The sequence below is a fragment of the Scyliorhinus canicula genome, chromosome 14 (assembly GCF_902713615.1).
Source record: "Scyliorhinus canicula chromosome 14, sScyCan1.1, whole genome shotgun sequence".
Classification (NCBI taxonomy): domain Eukaryota; kingdom Metazoa; phylum Chordata; class Chondrichthyes; order Carcharhiniformes; family Scyliorhinidae; genus Scyliorhinus; species Scyliorhinus canicula.
The window spans coordinates 68,042,581-68,057,628 of NC_052159.1; the positions used below are offsets into that span (position 1 = coordinate 68,042,581).

The following is a 15,048-nucleotide window of genomic DNA, read 5'->3' on the forward strand; positions in this document are numbered from 1 at the left end:
GCGGGCCCCTACCACCCCTTACTGTCTGTGGTCTCACCACCCTTAAGATCGACCCGCCTTCTCTGTTTGCAAACCTCATCCCGGATTGCAAACCCTTCGCCACCAGGAGCAGACGGTACAGCGCCCAGGACAGGACCTTCATCAGGTCTGAGGTCCAGCGGCTGCTACGGGAAGGTATTATCGAGGCCAGCAACAGCCCCTGGAGAGCCCAAGTGGTAGTAGTGAAAACTGGGGAGAAAAACAGAATGGTCGTTGACTACAGTCAGACCATCAATCGGTACATGCAGCTCGACGCATACTCCCCTCCCACGCATATCTGATATGGTCAATCAGATTGCACAGTACCGGGTCTTCTCGACAGTGGACCTGAAATCTGCCTACCAGCTCCCTATTCGCAAGGCGGACCGCCTGTACACCGCATTTGAAGCGGACGGCCTCCTTTATCACTTCCTTAGGGTTTCTTTCGGCGTCACTAATGGGGTCTCGGTCTTCCAATGGGAGATGGACCGAATGGTTGACCAGTACGGACTGCGGGCCACCTTCCCGTACCTGGATAACGTCACCATCTGCAGCCACGACTAGCAGGACAACAATGCTAACCTTTCCAAATTCTTCCACACCGCCAAACTCCTAAACCTAACCTACTACAAGGAGAAGTGCGTGTTCAGCACTAACCGATTAGCCATCCTTGGCTTTGTGGTTCAAAATGGAGTTCTAGGGCCCGACCCTGATCGCATGCGCCCTCTCATGGAACTCCCCCTTCCCCACTGCCCCAAGGCCCTCAAACGGTGCGTGGGATTCTTCTCATACTACGTCCAGTGGGTCCCTAACTATGCGGACAAGGCCCGCCCACTCATTCACTCCACCGTTTTCCCACTAATGGCTGAGGCTCAACAGGCCTTCAACCGTATCAAGGCCGACATCACCAAGGCCGCGATGCACGCGGTCGACGAGACGCTCCCCTTCCAAGTCGACAGCAATGCATCAGACGTCGCTCTGGCCGCCACCCTCAACCAGGCAGGCAGGCCCATGGCATTCTTGTCACGCACCCTCCATGCCTCCGAAATTCGGCACTCTGTTGAAAAGGAGGCCCAAGCCATCATAGAAGCTGTGCGGCATTGGAGGCATTGCCTGGCCGGCAGGAGATTCACTCTCCTCACTGTCCAACGGTTGGTTGCCTTCATGTTCAACAACACACAGCGGGGCAAGATCAAAAATGATAAGATCTTGAGGTGGAGGAACGAGCTCTCCAACTACAATTACAAGATTTTGTATCGCCCGTTTCGGCAGCAGCTGCGGGAGGGTACACATCTCTGCGTAATAAAGCCTCGATTACACTCGACTCTAGTCTCGTCGTAATTTATAGTGCATCAAGGCGTTCTGAGCTTTTCAAATCTCCTGAGTCGGACACGGTGAGGTCATTAGATTATGCCCATCGCCTACGATACTCTCCACTTTATTAACTACTTTCACAGCTGGTCCTGCCATCTTCAATGACATATACACATTGACGCGGAGGTTCTTCCACTCCTGCAGCACTTCAGATTGTGTCTTTTTTTATTGCCTTTCCATGTTCCTACTCTTACGATGGCCATGAAGGAAATGGGGGATTGTGGAAAATGAATTCCCCTGTTAAACAGATGGGAGTTCACCCAATGGGAAATGAGCAGTGGGAGCAGTGCCGCTTCAACCCGCGTCATCATGCTGTAGGTTCCCAGGCTTGCGCTCATGCACAGTAAACTGGCAGTGACCTTTTCTGTTGCTTTAATAAAAGGGGTTGGTACTGGAAGACTAGCCTCGATGAGGATTGTACATTGGCAATGAGGAGTAAACAGTTGTTTCTTCAGTCAACCTTCATTGTTAAAAACAAGCAACTCCTCTGGTAAGAAAAAAAAATGCTTCTCTTCATTAAACTTGATCCCTATGATGGAAACAGAAAAGACTGGGTACAATACATAGGTCATATTTGTTACTCATTCCACGCTTTGAGGGAGATGAGAAACAGAAAGCGATCTTGCTGAAAGCATTCGTGGACCGACATTCAGCGTGATGAAAAGCCTGACCTATCCAGCTGCCCGTGATAAAAAGCCTGACCTACCCAGCTGCCCTGTGATAAAAATGCTGACCTAGCCAGGTGCCCCGTTGTAGTGATCCACGGGAGGCAGGAGTTCCGTCACCACACCAATATTTATTTACAATAACGATATTACAGGAACAGCTACAAACAGTGCTGCTAGCAGTCCAGTCAATTTAAGATTCCGCACAAAGCCTACACAGGTGATTATATGGGCCCCCTCAATGAGCTATCATTGAGGAAGCTCATACTCCAATTGGCCAACCAATAAAGCCAATTGGAGTTCATTACACCCGTGATAAAAAGCCTCACCTACCCAGCTGCCCTGTGATAAAAAGCCTGGCCTACCCAGCTGCCCAGTGATAAAAAGCCTGGCCTACCCAGCTGCCCAGTGATAAAACACCTGACCTACCAAGCTGCCCAGTGATAAAAAGCCTGACCTACCCAGGGGCCCCACGATTAAAAGCCTGACCTATCCAGCTGCCCTGTGATAAAAAGCCTGACCTATCCAGCTGCCCTGTGATAAAAAGCCTGACCTACCCAGCTGCCCGTAATTAAAAGCCTGACCTACCCAGCAGCCCAGTGATAAAAAGCCTGACCTACCCAGCTGCCCAGTGATAAAAAGCCTGACCTATCCAGCTGCCCCGTGATAAAAAGCCTGACCTATCCAGCTGCCCGTGATAAAAAGCCTGTCCAACCCAGCTGCCCCCTGAGAAAAAGCCTGACCTACCCAGCTGCCCCGTGATGAAAAGCCTGGCCTACCCAGCTGCCCCCGGGTAAAAAGCCTGACCTACACAGCTGCCACGTGATTAAAAAGCCTGACCTACCCAGTTGCCCCCGGATAAAAAGCCTGACCTACCCAGCTGCCCTGTGATAAAAAGCCTGACCTACCCAGATGCCCCTGATAAAAAGCCTGACCTACCCAGCTGCCCCGACTCAAAGACTTTTAACAAGTTAGTAGACTTGGTTAAAAAAAAACACTATGACCCAAAGTCCTCTATTATACCTCAGAGATACCACAGGGAGAACTGAAATGGAACCCGTCACTGATTACGGAAATTGGGCGAACATTGTGAATTCGGACCATCCCTGACCAAAATATTGTGCGACAGATTGGTATGCTGACTAAACAATGTGACAGCTCAAAGAAAGGTTATTGGAAATGTGGCAGTCACCACTGATGTATTATACTGTATATATGGGTTTTACGGTAAGGCCCCTGTACTACAGGTACAGGGGTAGATCCCTGCCTGCTGGCTCCGCCCAGTAGGTGGAGTATAAACATGTGTGCTCTCCGTAAAGCAGCCATTTCATCAGCTGCTGTAGGAGGCCACACATCTCTGTGTAATAAAGCCTCGATTGCATTCTACTCTCATCTCGTCGTAATTGATTGTAAATCAGGCAGAACCCAATCAGTGTTTAAAAAGCCATCGAAATCGCTCCATCACTGGCACATGCAGAAAAAGGGGCTCAGAACCTAAAAGGGGCATCAGGCAGTAATGGGGAAGGGGCATAGCGTAAAAGTGACCATTCCTCAACTGATGCCTGATAAGATACCTTTAATCCATTATGAAATCAGAACACGATTCGCATCAACACTCAAGGAAATGTCATGATGGCCCCAAGGAATCTAGGGAATCTTCACTAGAAGGTTGCAATGCCAGAAGATGGACTATTGTAAGCGCTGCTAAAGGGCACAACCAAGACAAAATTATAGGAATAGACCAAACATGTGCTGTCAGGGAATAAGCCCTGAATACAGGCCTGCACCATGCAGGTAAACCCACTTTTAGAAACTGGGACAATGCAACTAAACCACATCATCACGATCAATACCGCCCCAATAATGGTGGAACTGCTGGTAAATGGTCATCCATTGAAAATGGAGGTGGACACAAGAGCTGCAGTCTCCGTCATTGGGGAACAGACATATGATCGCCTTGCAAACTGGTATTCAACTCTTGAGCTTAGAATACACAAAGGCCAGACGAACCACCTTCATGGGGGAACCAACAAATTAAATGTACCACAATAGTCCCAGTGACTTACAGGCAGCAATCAGCCTGACTCCCACTCATCATTGTCTGGGGCCAGGACTAAGCTCAATGGGGGAAGAGATTGGCTCCAGTGGATCAGACTGAACTGGTTGGACATCTTCAGGCTGGGCGTAGGAGGACTGTATAAAGTCATCAGCCTGAGGTTTTCCAGGAATGCCTTGGCAAAATAAGAGGAGCCAAAGCCAAGATTTACGTCGATCCCGATGCTACGCATAAATATTTTAGAGTGAGACCAGTTCTATACTCCCTACTGAAAAGTTAGAGACTGAACTTTGGTGCCTGGAAAATCTAGGCATCACAAGGCTAGTACATTCGCAGAGTGCACTATACCTATTGTCCCTGTCCTTAAGCCAGATAAATCAGTCACCTCTGTGGAGATTATAAGATAATGGTCAATCGTGTTTCCAAGCCATTCAGGTACCCCAGCCAAGGACCAAAGACCTGTACGCCAAGTTAGCAAGCGGCCAGGCGTTCACCAAGTTAGATATGAGCCACACCTATCTTCAACTTGAATTAGATGAGCCTTCCCGAAGGGCCTATATGAGTATACTTGCATTCCCTTTGGGACTCGTCCGCATGCGCCATATTCCAATGGTTACCTAAAGTAGCAGTGTACTTAGATAACGTCCTAGTAACTGGGGCTTTGGAACAAGAGCACTTGGCCAACTTTGAAGAGGTCTTGCAGAGATTTCTGAGAGCTGGGCTATACCTGAAGAGGAAAAAATGTGTCTTTCAAGGAAACAAATACTTGGGGTACCGGGTGGATAAATAGGGTCTATATCCAGTAGAGGACGAGGCAAAGGTCATTAAGGAAGCCGAAAATCCAAGAAATACCACAGCGTTGCAAAAGAACAAAGAACAATACAGCACAGGAACAGGCCCTTCAACCCTTCAAGCCTGTACCAGTCATGATACCACCTTTGGCCAAAACCCTCAGCACTTCTTCGTGCCATATCCCTCTACACCCATTCTATCCATGGATTTGTCGAGATACAAAACAACAAAGATGGATAGTGACCCAGGGCGGGATCAAACCTGGGACCTTGGCACTGTGAGGCAGCAGTGCTAACCACTGTGTCACCGTGCTGCCTTTCTGAATATAGTCAAAATCATTCCAGGGATTAGAAAATTATTATGGAATGTTTGTCCCAAATTTGGCCTGCTTGCTGACCCCCTTGCATACACTGTTGCGAAGGTGGCAAAAATGGCCTTGGGAGGCACCATATGCGGAGGCCTTCAACAAAGTTAGAACACTAGAACATTACAGTGCAGTGCGGGCCCGTCGGCCCTCGATGTTGCGCCGACCTGTGAAACCAATCTAAAGCCCATCTACACTATTCCCTTATCATCCATATGTTTATCTAATGACCATTTAAATGCCCTTAATGTTGGTGAGTCCACTACTGTTGCTGGCAGGGCATCCACGCCCTTACTACTCTCTGAGTAAAGAACCTACCTCTGACATCTGGCCTATATCTATCTCCCCTCGATTTAAAGCTATGTCCCCTAGTGCTAGCCATCACCATCCGAGGAAAAAGGCTCTCACTGCACACCCTATCTAATCCTCTGATCATCTTGTATGCCTCTATTAAGTCACCTCTTAACCTTCCACTCTCTAATGAAAACAGCCTCAAGTCCCTCAGCCTTTCCTCATAAGATCTTCCCTCCATACCAGGCAACATCCTGATAAATCTCCTCTGCACCCTTTCCATTGCTTCCACATCCTTCCCATAATGCAGCGACCAGAACTGCACACAATACTCCAAATGTGGCCGCACCAGAGTTTTGTACAGCTGCAACATGACCTCATGGCTCCAAAACCCAATTCATCTGCCAATAAAAGCTAACACACCGTACGCCTTCTTAACAACCCTATCAACCTGGATGGCAACTTTCAGGGATCTATGCACATGGACACTGAGATCTCTCTGCTCATCCACACTACCAAGTATCTTACCATTAGACCAGTACTCTGTATTCCTGTTACTCCTTCCAAAATGAATCACCTCACACTTTTCTGCATTAAACTCCATTTGCCACTTCTCAGCCCAGCTCTACAGCTTATCTATGTTCCTCTGTAACCTGCAACATCCTTCCATACTGTCCACAACTCCACCGACTTTAGTGTCATCCGCAAATTTACTCACCCATCCTTCTACGCCCTCCTCCAGGTCATTTATAAAAATAACAAACAGCAGTGGCCCCAAAACAGATCATTGTGGTACACCACTAGTAACTGAACTCCTGGCTGAACATTTCCCATCAACCACCACACTTTGTCTTCGTACAGCTGGCCAATTTCTGATCCAAACCGCTAAATCACCTTCAATCCCATGCCTCCGTATTTTCTGCAATGTCCTACCGAGGGGAACCTTTTCAAACGCTTTACTGAAATCCATATATGCCACATCAACTGCTTTAACCTCGTCCACCTGTTTGGTCACCTTCTCAAAGAACTCAATAAGGTTTGTGAGGCACTACCTACCCTTCACAAAACCGTGTTGACTATCCCTAATCAAACTATTCCTTTCTTGGTGATTATAAATCCTATCTCTTGTAATCGTTTCCAAGACTTTGCCCACACTGGTCTATAGTTACTGGGATTGTCTCTACTCCCCTTCTTGAACAAAGGGACAACATTTGCTATCTTCCAGTCTTCTGGCACTATTCCTGTAGACAATGACAACATAAAGATCAAAGCCAAAGGCTTTGCAATCTCCTCCCAACTTCCCAGAGAATCCTAGGATAAATCCCATCCGGCCCAGGTAATTTATCTATCTTCACACTTTCCAGAAATGCTAACACCTCCTCCTTATGAACCTTAATCCCGTCTAGTCTAGTGGCCTGTATCTCAGTATTCTCCTCAACAACATTGTCTTTTTCCTATGTGAATACTAATGAAAAATATTCATTTAGCACCTCACCTATCTCCTCGGCCCCCACGCACAACTTCCTACTACAATTGCTGTCATCAACATAGTGGTCCATTTTGACCCCAAAAAGGAACTCATTCCTGACATTTGATGCTTCTGTTTATGGGGTTAGGATGGTACTTTCACATTTCTGGAAAGACAGAACAGAGAGGTCCATCACTTATGCATCCGGGACCCTTTCAGATATGGAGTGGAAGTATTCTCAAATTGAGAAGAAGGGCTTAGCAGTGTTTGGTGTCAAGAAATTTCACCAGTATGTCAACAGGAGACATTTCATAATAGTAATCGACCACAAGCCCCTTCATTGGGACTTTTTAAAGAGGATAAAGAAATCCTCCCTATTGCCTCCACCTGGATATTGCATTGGGCCCTGTTAATTGCAGCTTATGAATACATTTTAGAGCATCGCCTGAGAAAACAGAGAGCTAACGGCGATGTGTTAGTCGCCTCCTGCTGCCCACAAACCCAGCTCATTTACCAGCATTGGAAGAGGTTGCGATGTTCCTAAATTGTTTAAAGACTTTTCCAATGTCTACAAGGCAAACTAAGACATGGATGCAAAAAGATACAACGCTGTATAAATTGAAACACATGATCCTGGATGGTGGGGTCGGAGGACAACCCTCATGGTAAAAGAAACCCTATCTGACCAAGAAAGATGAGCTCAGTGCTAAGGATGGAATCATTTTCTGGGGTTCCGCCTAATTGTCCCTTGCCCAGAGTGGCACCTGATAGTAATGAAACTACATAATGGCCATGCTGGGGTATCGAGAAATTGCGACAGAGATCTTGCATACATAGAATGGCAGAAGACCTGGTTTCTGAAAATGGCACTGCCTTCACCAGTAGTTAGTTCCAAAATCTCATGCCATCCAATGGCATCAAGCACATCAGACAGCACTTTATCACTCATCATCAAATGGGCTGGCAGAATGGGCAGTGCAGACTTTTAAAACCAGCATACAGAAACAACCTGCAGCATCCACAGAGATCAAATTAACATGATTTCTATTTGACAAAAGGACCACTCCACATACAACAGCTAGAATTGCCCCAATTAAACATTTTAAAAATATTTTTATCAAAAGCTTTTCACATATATACCTAGAAATATCAGATAGCCCAACAGTCCACAGTAACAAAGAACGCAGGCCCACAACACCCCCTGATACCGAGCCCCTGACTCTCCCTGCCCCCTAGCTTCCCCCCCCCCTTAATGCCCCCCCCAACAATGAAAATAAATTCCTGAACTAGCCCCCCCCCCCCCACCCCCGTGACAGGCTGTGACCCATGGCAGCCTTTACGCCCAGCCAGTGACAGCAGCAACACCGACCACCTCTTAAAATCTGCCTTCCCTCCACCAGACGTGCCAAATTCAATTTATACAGCTGTGTCCAGCTCTGCACCACTTGAATCTCCAAATACCCAAAACTCGCCCCACCACCTGGGATGACAACTCCCCTAGCATCCTCTCCTGCCCTCCAGCATTAATAGGAAACATTTCACTCTATCCCATGTTCAATTTATACACCAAAAATGGTCAAATTCCCTCAGGATCTCCATGATCCTATGAAGCACCCACCAAGTCCGAAATGTCATCCGCGTACACCGAGACTCTGTGCTCACCACATCCCCCCCCCCCCCCCACACTCAATCCCTCTCCAGTCCCTCGACGCCCTGACTGCCATTGACAACAGTTCCATTGCCAGAGCAAAACCTAATGGGGAGAGCGGGCATTTCTGCCTCGATCCCCAATATAGCCTGAGGTTTTCCAAGCTCGTTCTATTCATCCGGACACTAGTCATCGGTACCTTGTACAGCAGCCAGACCAAATCCAACATATATGCTCACTCCACCCGATCAAACGCCTTCTCCACATCTATTGCCATCACTACATCTAGCTCCTGCCCCTCCAAGGACATCATAACCTGCGCACATTTGTGGACAGCTGCCGCCCCTTCATAATCCCCATCTGGTCCTCCCCTATCACCCCCGGACACAGTCTTCTATCCGCGATGCTAATACCCTCACTAACAACTTTGCATTCACATTTAACAGTGAAATAAGGCAGTATGACCTACACTGCTCCAGGTCCTTATTTTTCTTTAAAATCAGTGAAATGGACACCTGTGACAATGTGGGGGGGGGGGGGGAGCTTCCCCTTTCCCCTCACCTCATTATATATCCTCACTAACAGGGGCTCCAGTTCTGCACCAAATGCCTTACAAAACTCTGCTGGGAACCCATCCGGCCCCAGGGCCTACGCTGCCTACATCGATCCTATGCCGTCCATCACCTCCCTCAGTTAATCGAGCACTCAAACTCTGCATCTTCTCCTGCTTCACCCTTGGGAACTCCAAGTCCAAGAACCACCTCATACCCGCGTCCCCGGCGGAGGCTCCGACTCATACAACCTTCTGTAGAAGGCCTCAAACACCCCATTCACCCCTACCTGGTCCGGCACCACCTTGCCCCTCTCATCCCTCACCCAACCAAACACCCTCAGCACTGCCTGCTTCCTCAACTGGTGCGCTAACATCCTACTCGCCTTTTCCCCGTACTCGTACACTGTCCCTCTGGCCATCCACAATTGCCTTACCGCCTTCCCCGCTCTAACAGCGCCTCATCCATCACTAACAAAATCGATCCAGAAGTACACCCAGTGCACATGTGAGAAGTACGAGAACTACCAGTCCCCCTCCTACCCATATGGTCTATGAATCCCCTCAATTCCCTCACCACCTGGGACACCAACACCTTCAACAACCTAGGACACAACCGGTCCAACCTCAGATCCAAATTCACCCCCCATTATCAGCCAAAGCGTGTCCAGATCCAGGATCTTCCCTAACACCCGCCTCACAAAGTCCAAGTCATCCTAATTTTGGGCATCAATACTCACCAGGACCATTTGCATTCCCTCCAACTTCCCACTGACCATCACATACCTACCCCCCGGGTTGACTACAATATTACCCACCTCAAAGGCTTTCTTATTGACCAGCACTATCACACCCTTCGTATTCATGTCCAACCCCAAGTGGAACACATGCTCTACCCATGCCTTCCTCAGCCTTGTCTGATCTCCCAACTTCAGGTGCATCTCCTGCAGGAACACAACATCCGTCTTCAAACTCCTCAAGTGCATGAAAACATCCAACGTTTAATCAGCCATTCAACCCTCGCACGTTCCAAGTAACCAGCCTGCTCAGGGGATTCCCCGCCCCCCTCCCCTGTCGATCAGACCCCTTCATTAGCCAGCTCCCCCAGTTCGTGGCTCGCACGTTCCCAAGACCTTAGATGTCCGCTGCCGTCCCTCCTTAACCACTGCGCCACACCAACCACACCCATGTCAGCATCCCTCCCCCCATGCCCCCCTCCTCATAATCAAACAAAAAGCTAACCCACACCCTACCACCCCTCCTCCTGGCAACCTCCCATTTCACTCCCGTTAACTGGCTCAATCAGCTAGCATAGTGGCCCCTGCCTTGGCCTCTGACTGCCCTGCCTGGGGCCTTTGCCCCTCACCCCCGATCCAACCCTCCGCCCCAAATCCACTCCTCAGTCCCCCATCCACCCCTCACCCCCCCCATTCACCCCTCACCTCCCAATCCACCCCTTACCCCCAATCCACCCCTCACCCCCAATCCATCCCAGCCCCCCATTCACCCCTCACCCCCAATCCACCCCTCACCCCCCAACCCACCCCTCACCCCCCCAACCCACCCCTCACCCCCCCAACCCTCCCCTCACCCCCAATCCACTCCTCACCTCCAATCCACCCCTCACCCCTCACCCCTCCAATTGACCCCTCACCCCCAATCCACCCCTCAGCCCCCAATCCACTCCTCACTCCCCAATCCACCCCTCACTCCCCAATCCACCCCTCACCCCCACAATCCACCTCTCAGCCCCCCAATTCACCCACACACCCCCAATCCACCCCTCAGCCCCCCAATCCACCCCTCACCCCCAATCCACCCCTCACTCCCCAATCCACCCCTCACTCCCCAATCCACCCCTCGCCCACCCCAATCCACCCCTCGCCCACCCCAATCCACCCCTAACCCCCCCCAATCCACCCCTAACCCCCCCAATCCACCTCTCACCCCCAATCTACCCCTCACCCACCCCAATCCACCCATCACCCCCCAATCCACCCCTCACCCACCCCAATCCACCCCTCACCCACCCCAATCCACCCCTCACCCACCCCAATCCACCCCTCACCCACCCCAATCCACCCCTCACCCACCCCAATCCACCCCTCACCCATCCCAATCCACCCCTCACCCATCTCAATCCACCCCTCACCCCCCAATCCACCCCTCACCCCCCCAATCCACCCCTCACCCCCCCAATCCACCCCTCACCCCCCCAATCCACCCCTCACCCCCAATTCACCCCTCACCCACCCCAATCCATCCCTAAGCCCTCCAATCCACCCCTCACCCCCAATCCACCCCTCACCACCCCAATCCACCCCTCAGCCCTCCAATCCACCCCTCAGCCCTCCAATCCACCCCTCAGCCCTCCAATCCACCCCTCAGCCCTCCAATCCACCCCTCAGCCCTCCAATCCACCCCTCAGCCCTCCAATCCACCCTCAGCCCTCCAATCCACCCCTCAGCCCTCCAATCCACCCCTCAGCCCTCCAATCCACCCCTCAGCCCTCCAATCCACCCCTCACCACCCCAATCCACCCCTCAGCCCTCCAATCCACCCCTCACCACCCCAATCCACCCCTCAGCCCTCCAATCCACCCCTCACCACCCCAATCCACCCCTCAGCCCTCCAATCCACCCCTCACCACCCCAATCCACCCCTCAGCCCTCCAATCCACCCCTCAGCCCTCCAATCCACCTCTCAGCCCTCCAATCCACCCCTCACCCCCAATCCACCCCTCACCCACCCCAATCACCCCTCACCCACCCCAATCCTCTCCTCACCCACCCCATTCCACCCCTCACTCCCCAATTCACCCCTCACCCACCCCAATCCACCCCTCAGCCCTCCAATCCACCTCTCAGCCCTCCAATCCACCCCTCACCCCCAATCCACCCCTCACCCACCCCAATCACCCCTCACCCACCCCAATCCTCTCCTCACCCACCCCATTCCACCCCTCACTCCCCAATTCACCCCTCACCCACCCCAATCCACCCCTCACCCCCCCCCAATCCACCCCTCACCCCCCCCCCAATCCACCCCTCACCCCCCCCCCCAATCCACCCCTCACCCCCCCCCCATCCACCCCTCACCCCCCCCCCCCCAATCCACCCCTCACCCCCCCCCCCCCCCCCCCCCCCCCCCAATCCACCCCTCACCCCCCCCCCCCCAATCCACCCCTCACCCCCCCCATTCCTCCAAATAACAAACATTCCAGGAAAACAAAAGGCATACTCACCTTCACCGCTCCCCCTGTCATAGCCTTCACCAATCCACCCACCCTGTGTGCCCACTATTTACACAAAACTCTACTCCAAACTTCGCTGTCCTCATACTCCTCCCAGTCCATAGTCTCTCAAAGTCCTTCGCCTCATCCGGCGCGTCAAAATAAAACACTTGTTTCTGGTGCGTAACCCACAAGCGAGCGGGGTACAAAACCCCAAACTTCACCCCTTTTTTTTTTTAAAGAGAGCAGCCTTGATCCGGTTATACCTGGCTGTCCGCTTGGCCAACTCCATTTCCAGCTCCTGGTGTACCTGCAGCTCGCTTTCCTCCCAAGTTCACTTCTTTGTCTGCCTCGCCCACCTCAAGATCTTCTCCTTGTTAAGGAAGCGATGCAGCCTCACCACCATCGCCCTCGGCAGCTCCCCCACCTGCAGCCTCCTCCTCAGCGCCTCCTCGGTCCACCTCGAGAGGACGGTCAAAAGCCCCCTCCCCCATCAGTTTATCCAGCATGCTCGCTACATACTTGCCGGCCTCCGCACCATCGATGCCTTCAGGCATCCCCAGCTTTTGCCTCCTGGAGCAGTTCTCGACATCCTCTAGCTTCTTCCTCAGCATTTTCTGATTGCTCGTCACCATCCTGATCTCGGCTTCCAACGAGGTCAACCATTTCTCATGCTCCCCCACCGACTCCTCCACCTTTTGGATCGCCAGGCCCTATGTCAGCAGCCTCTGCTCCACATGCGCGACCGCCGCCTTAAACAACTCCACCACCTTAACCAAGGCCTCTAAGGCCTCCTCCCTTTGCTGCAGGAACTTGCTGTTGAGGAATTACACCAGCTACTCCATAGATCACTGGGCAGGTAATGCTGTCCCTTGCTCTCCGCTATCTTCTCCGGTGTGGGACCATAAAAACTTTCTTGCTCAAGTTTCTATCTCTTTGTTGTTGTACTTCTCGTCCGATGAGCCATAAACCAGTCCAACCAGAGGTGTTTACATTCCCTCAGTGCTCCTGCACTTTCTGCCATCCAACACCACACGATTCGGGTGAGAAGGACTGAAAAAATCAACCTCGAGCAGGAGCCACCAAATGTGTGACCACTCACTCCATGGCTGCATATGAGACTAAGCCTCGTATTCCCACACCTGATGGGAAGGGTACAGTCACAACTAAAAAAACAGAAAATAAATTCTGACTCTGCAAGGACGGAAAGAACATTCGAAGCAAGCGATCAGGTTTATGTGAGAAACTTTGCAGATGGTCCCAGCTGGGTTCCTGGGATCATAATGGAGAAAAGGGGACTTGTGTCACTCGAGTCCAGGGTAAGGTCGTAAGGAAACACTTGGACCACCTCAGGAGCAGGGGGGCTTCTCTCAAACAAGCCTCATTACTGGCCATAGAAGCAGCTGCCGCTAGTACCGGACAACAGCTCAAAGGAAACCCTGCCTCTGTGCCCCCTGATAACGAGGATATGGACGACAAGGTGGAAGCAGAGGAAGCTAGTGTCCCGACTGAAGCAAACCCTGGAGGGGAATAAGCATCGATAACTATTCGATACTCCCTCTGAAAATGAAGCCCAGTAAGAAGTCTTACAACACCAGGTTAAAGTCCAACAGGTTTGTTTCAAACACGAGCTTTCGGAGCACGGCTCCTTCTTCAGGTGAATGGAAAGGCTTGTTCCAGAAATGTTTATATAGACACAGTCAGAGATGCCCCGGAATGCGAGCACCTGCAGGCAATCAAATCATCAAAGATGCAGAGAGAGAGGTAACTCCAGGTTAAAGAGGTGTGAATTGTCCCAAGCCAGTTCAGTCGGTAGGCCTCTGCAAGTCCAGGCTTGTTGGTGGGGGCCGAATGTAATGCGACATGAATCCCAGATCCCGGTTGAGTCCGCATTCATGCGTGCGGAACTTAGCTATAAGTTTTTGCTCAGCAATTTTGCGTTGTCGCGTCTCCTGAAGGCCTCCTTGTAGAGTTCCAGTTGAACCAGGAACTGGAACTGGAACTCCTGTTCCAGTTGAACCAGGAACATTCCTCGTCACAATGGATGTCTCGGCACTCTACACCAGCATCCCCCATGACGACGGCATTGCTGCAACAGCCTCAGTCCTCAACACCGACAACTGCCAATCTCCAGACGCAATTCTGCAACTCATCCGTTTCATTCTAGACCACAACGTCTTCACCTTCGACAACAAATTCTTCATCCAGACGCACGGAACAGCCATGGGGACCAAATTTGCACCTCAATATGCCAACATCTTCATGCACAAGTTTGAACAGGACTTCCTCACCACACAGGACTTTCAACCGATGCTATACACCAGATACATCGATGACATTTTTTTCCTTTGGACCCACGGCGAGACATCACTGAAACGACTACACGATGACATCAATAAGTTCCATCCCACCATCAAACTCACCATGGACTATTCTCCAAATTCAGTTCCATTCTTGGACACACTCGTCTCCATCAAGGACGGTCACCTCAGCACCTCGCTTTACCACAAGCCCACAGATAATCTCACGATGCTCCACATCTCCAGCTTTCACCCGAAACACATTAAAGAAGCCATCCCCTATGGACAAG

At 51.0% G+C, this 15,048-nt stretch overlaps 1 long non-coding RNA gene across 1 annotated transcript in view; it reads right to left on the reverse strand.

Annotated features, from left to right (window-relative positions):
• LOC119977580 overlaps positions 1–13,471 on the reverse strand; it is a 48,513-nt gene extending 35,042 nt beyond the window's left edge. The window contains exon 1 of the long non-coding RNA XR_005463228.1: positions 12,725–13,471. This is a non-coding gene — a long non-coding RNA (uncharacterized LOC119977580). The remainder of the gene's footprint in view (positions 1–12,724) is intronic.
• Between the last annotated feature and the right edge of the window lie 1,577 nt (positions 13,472–15,048).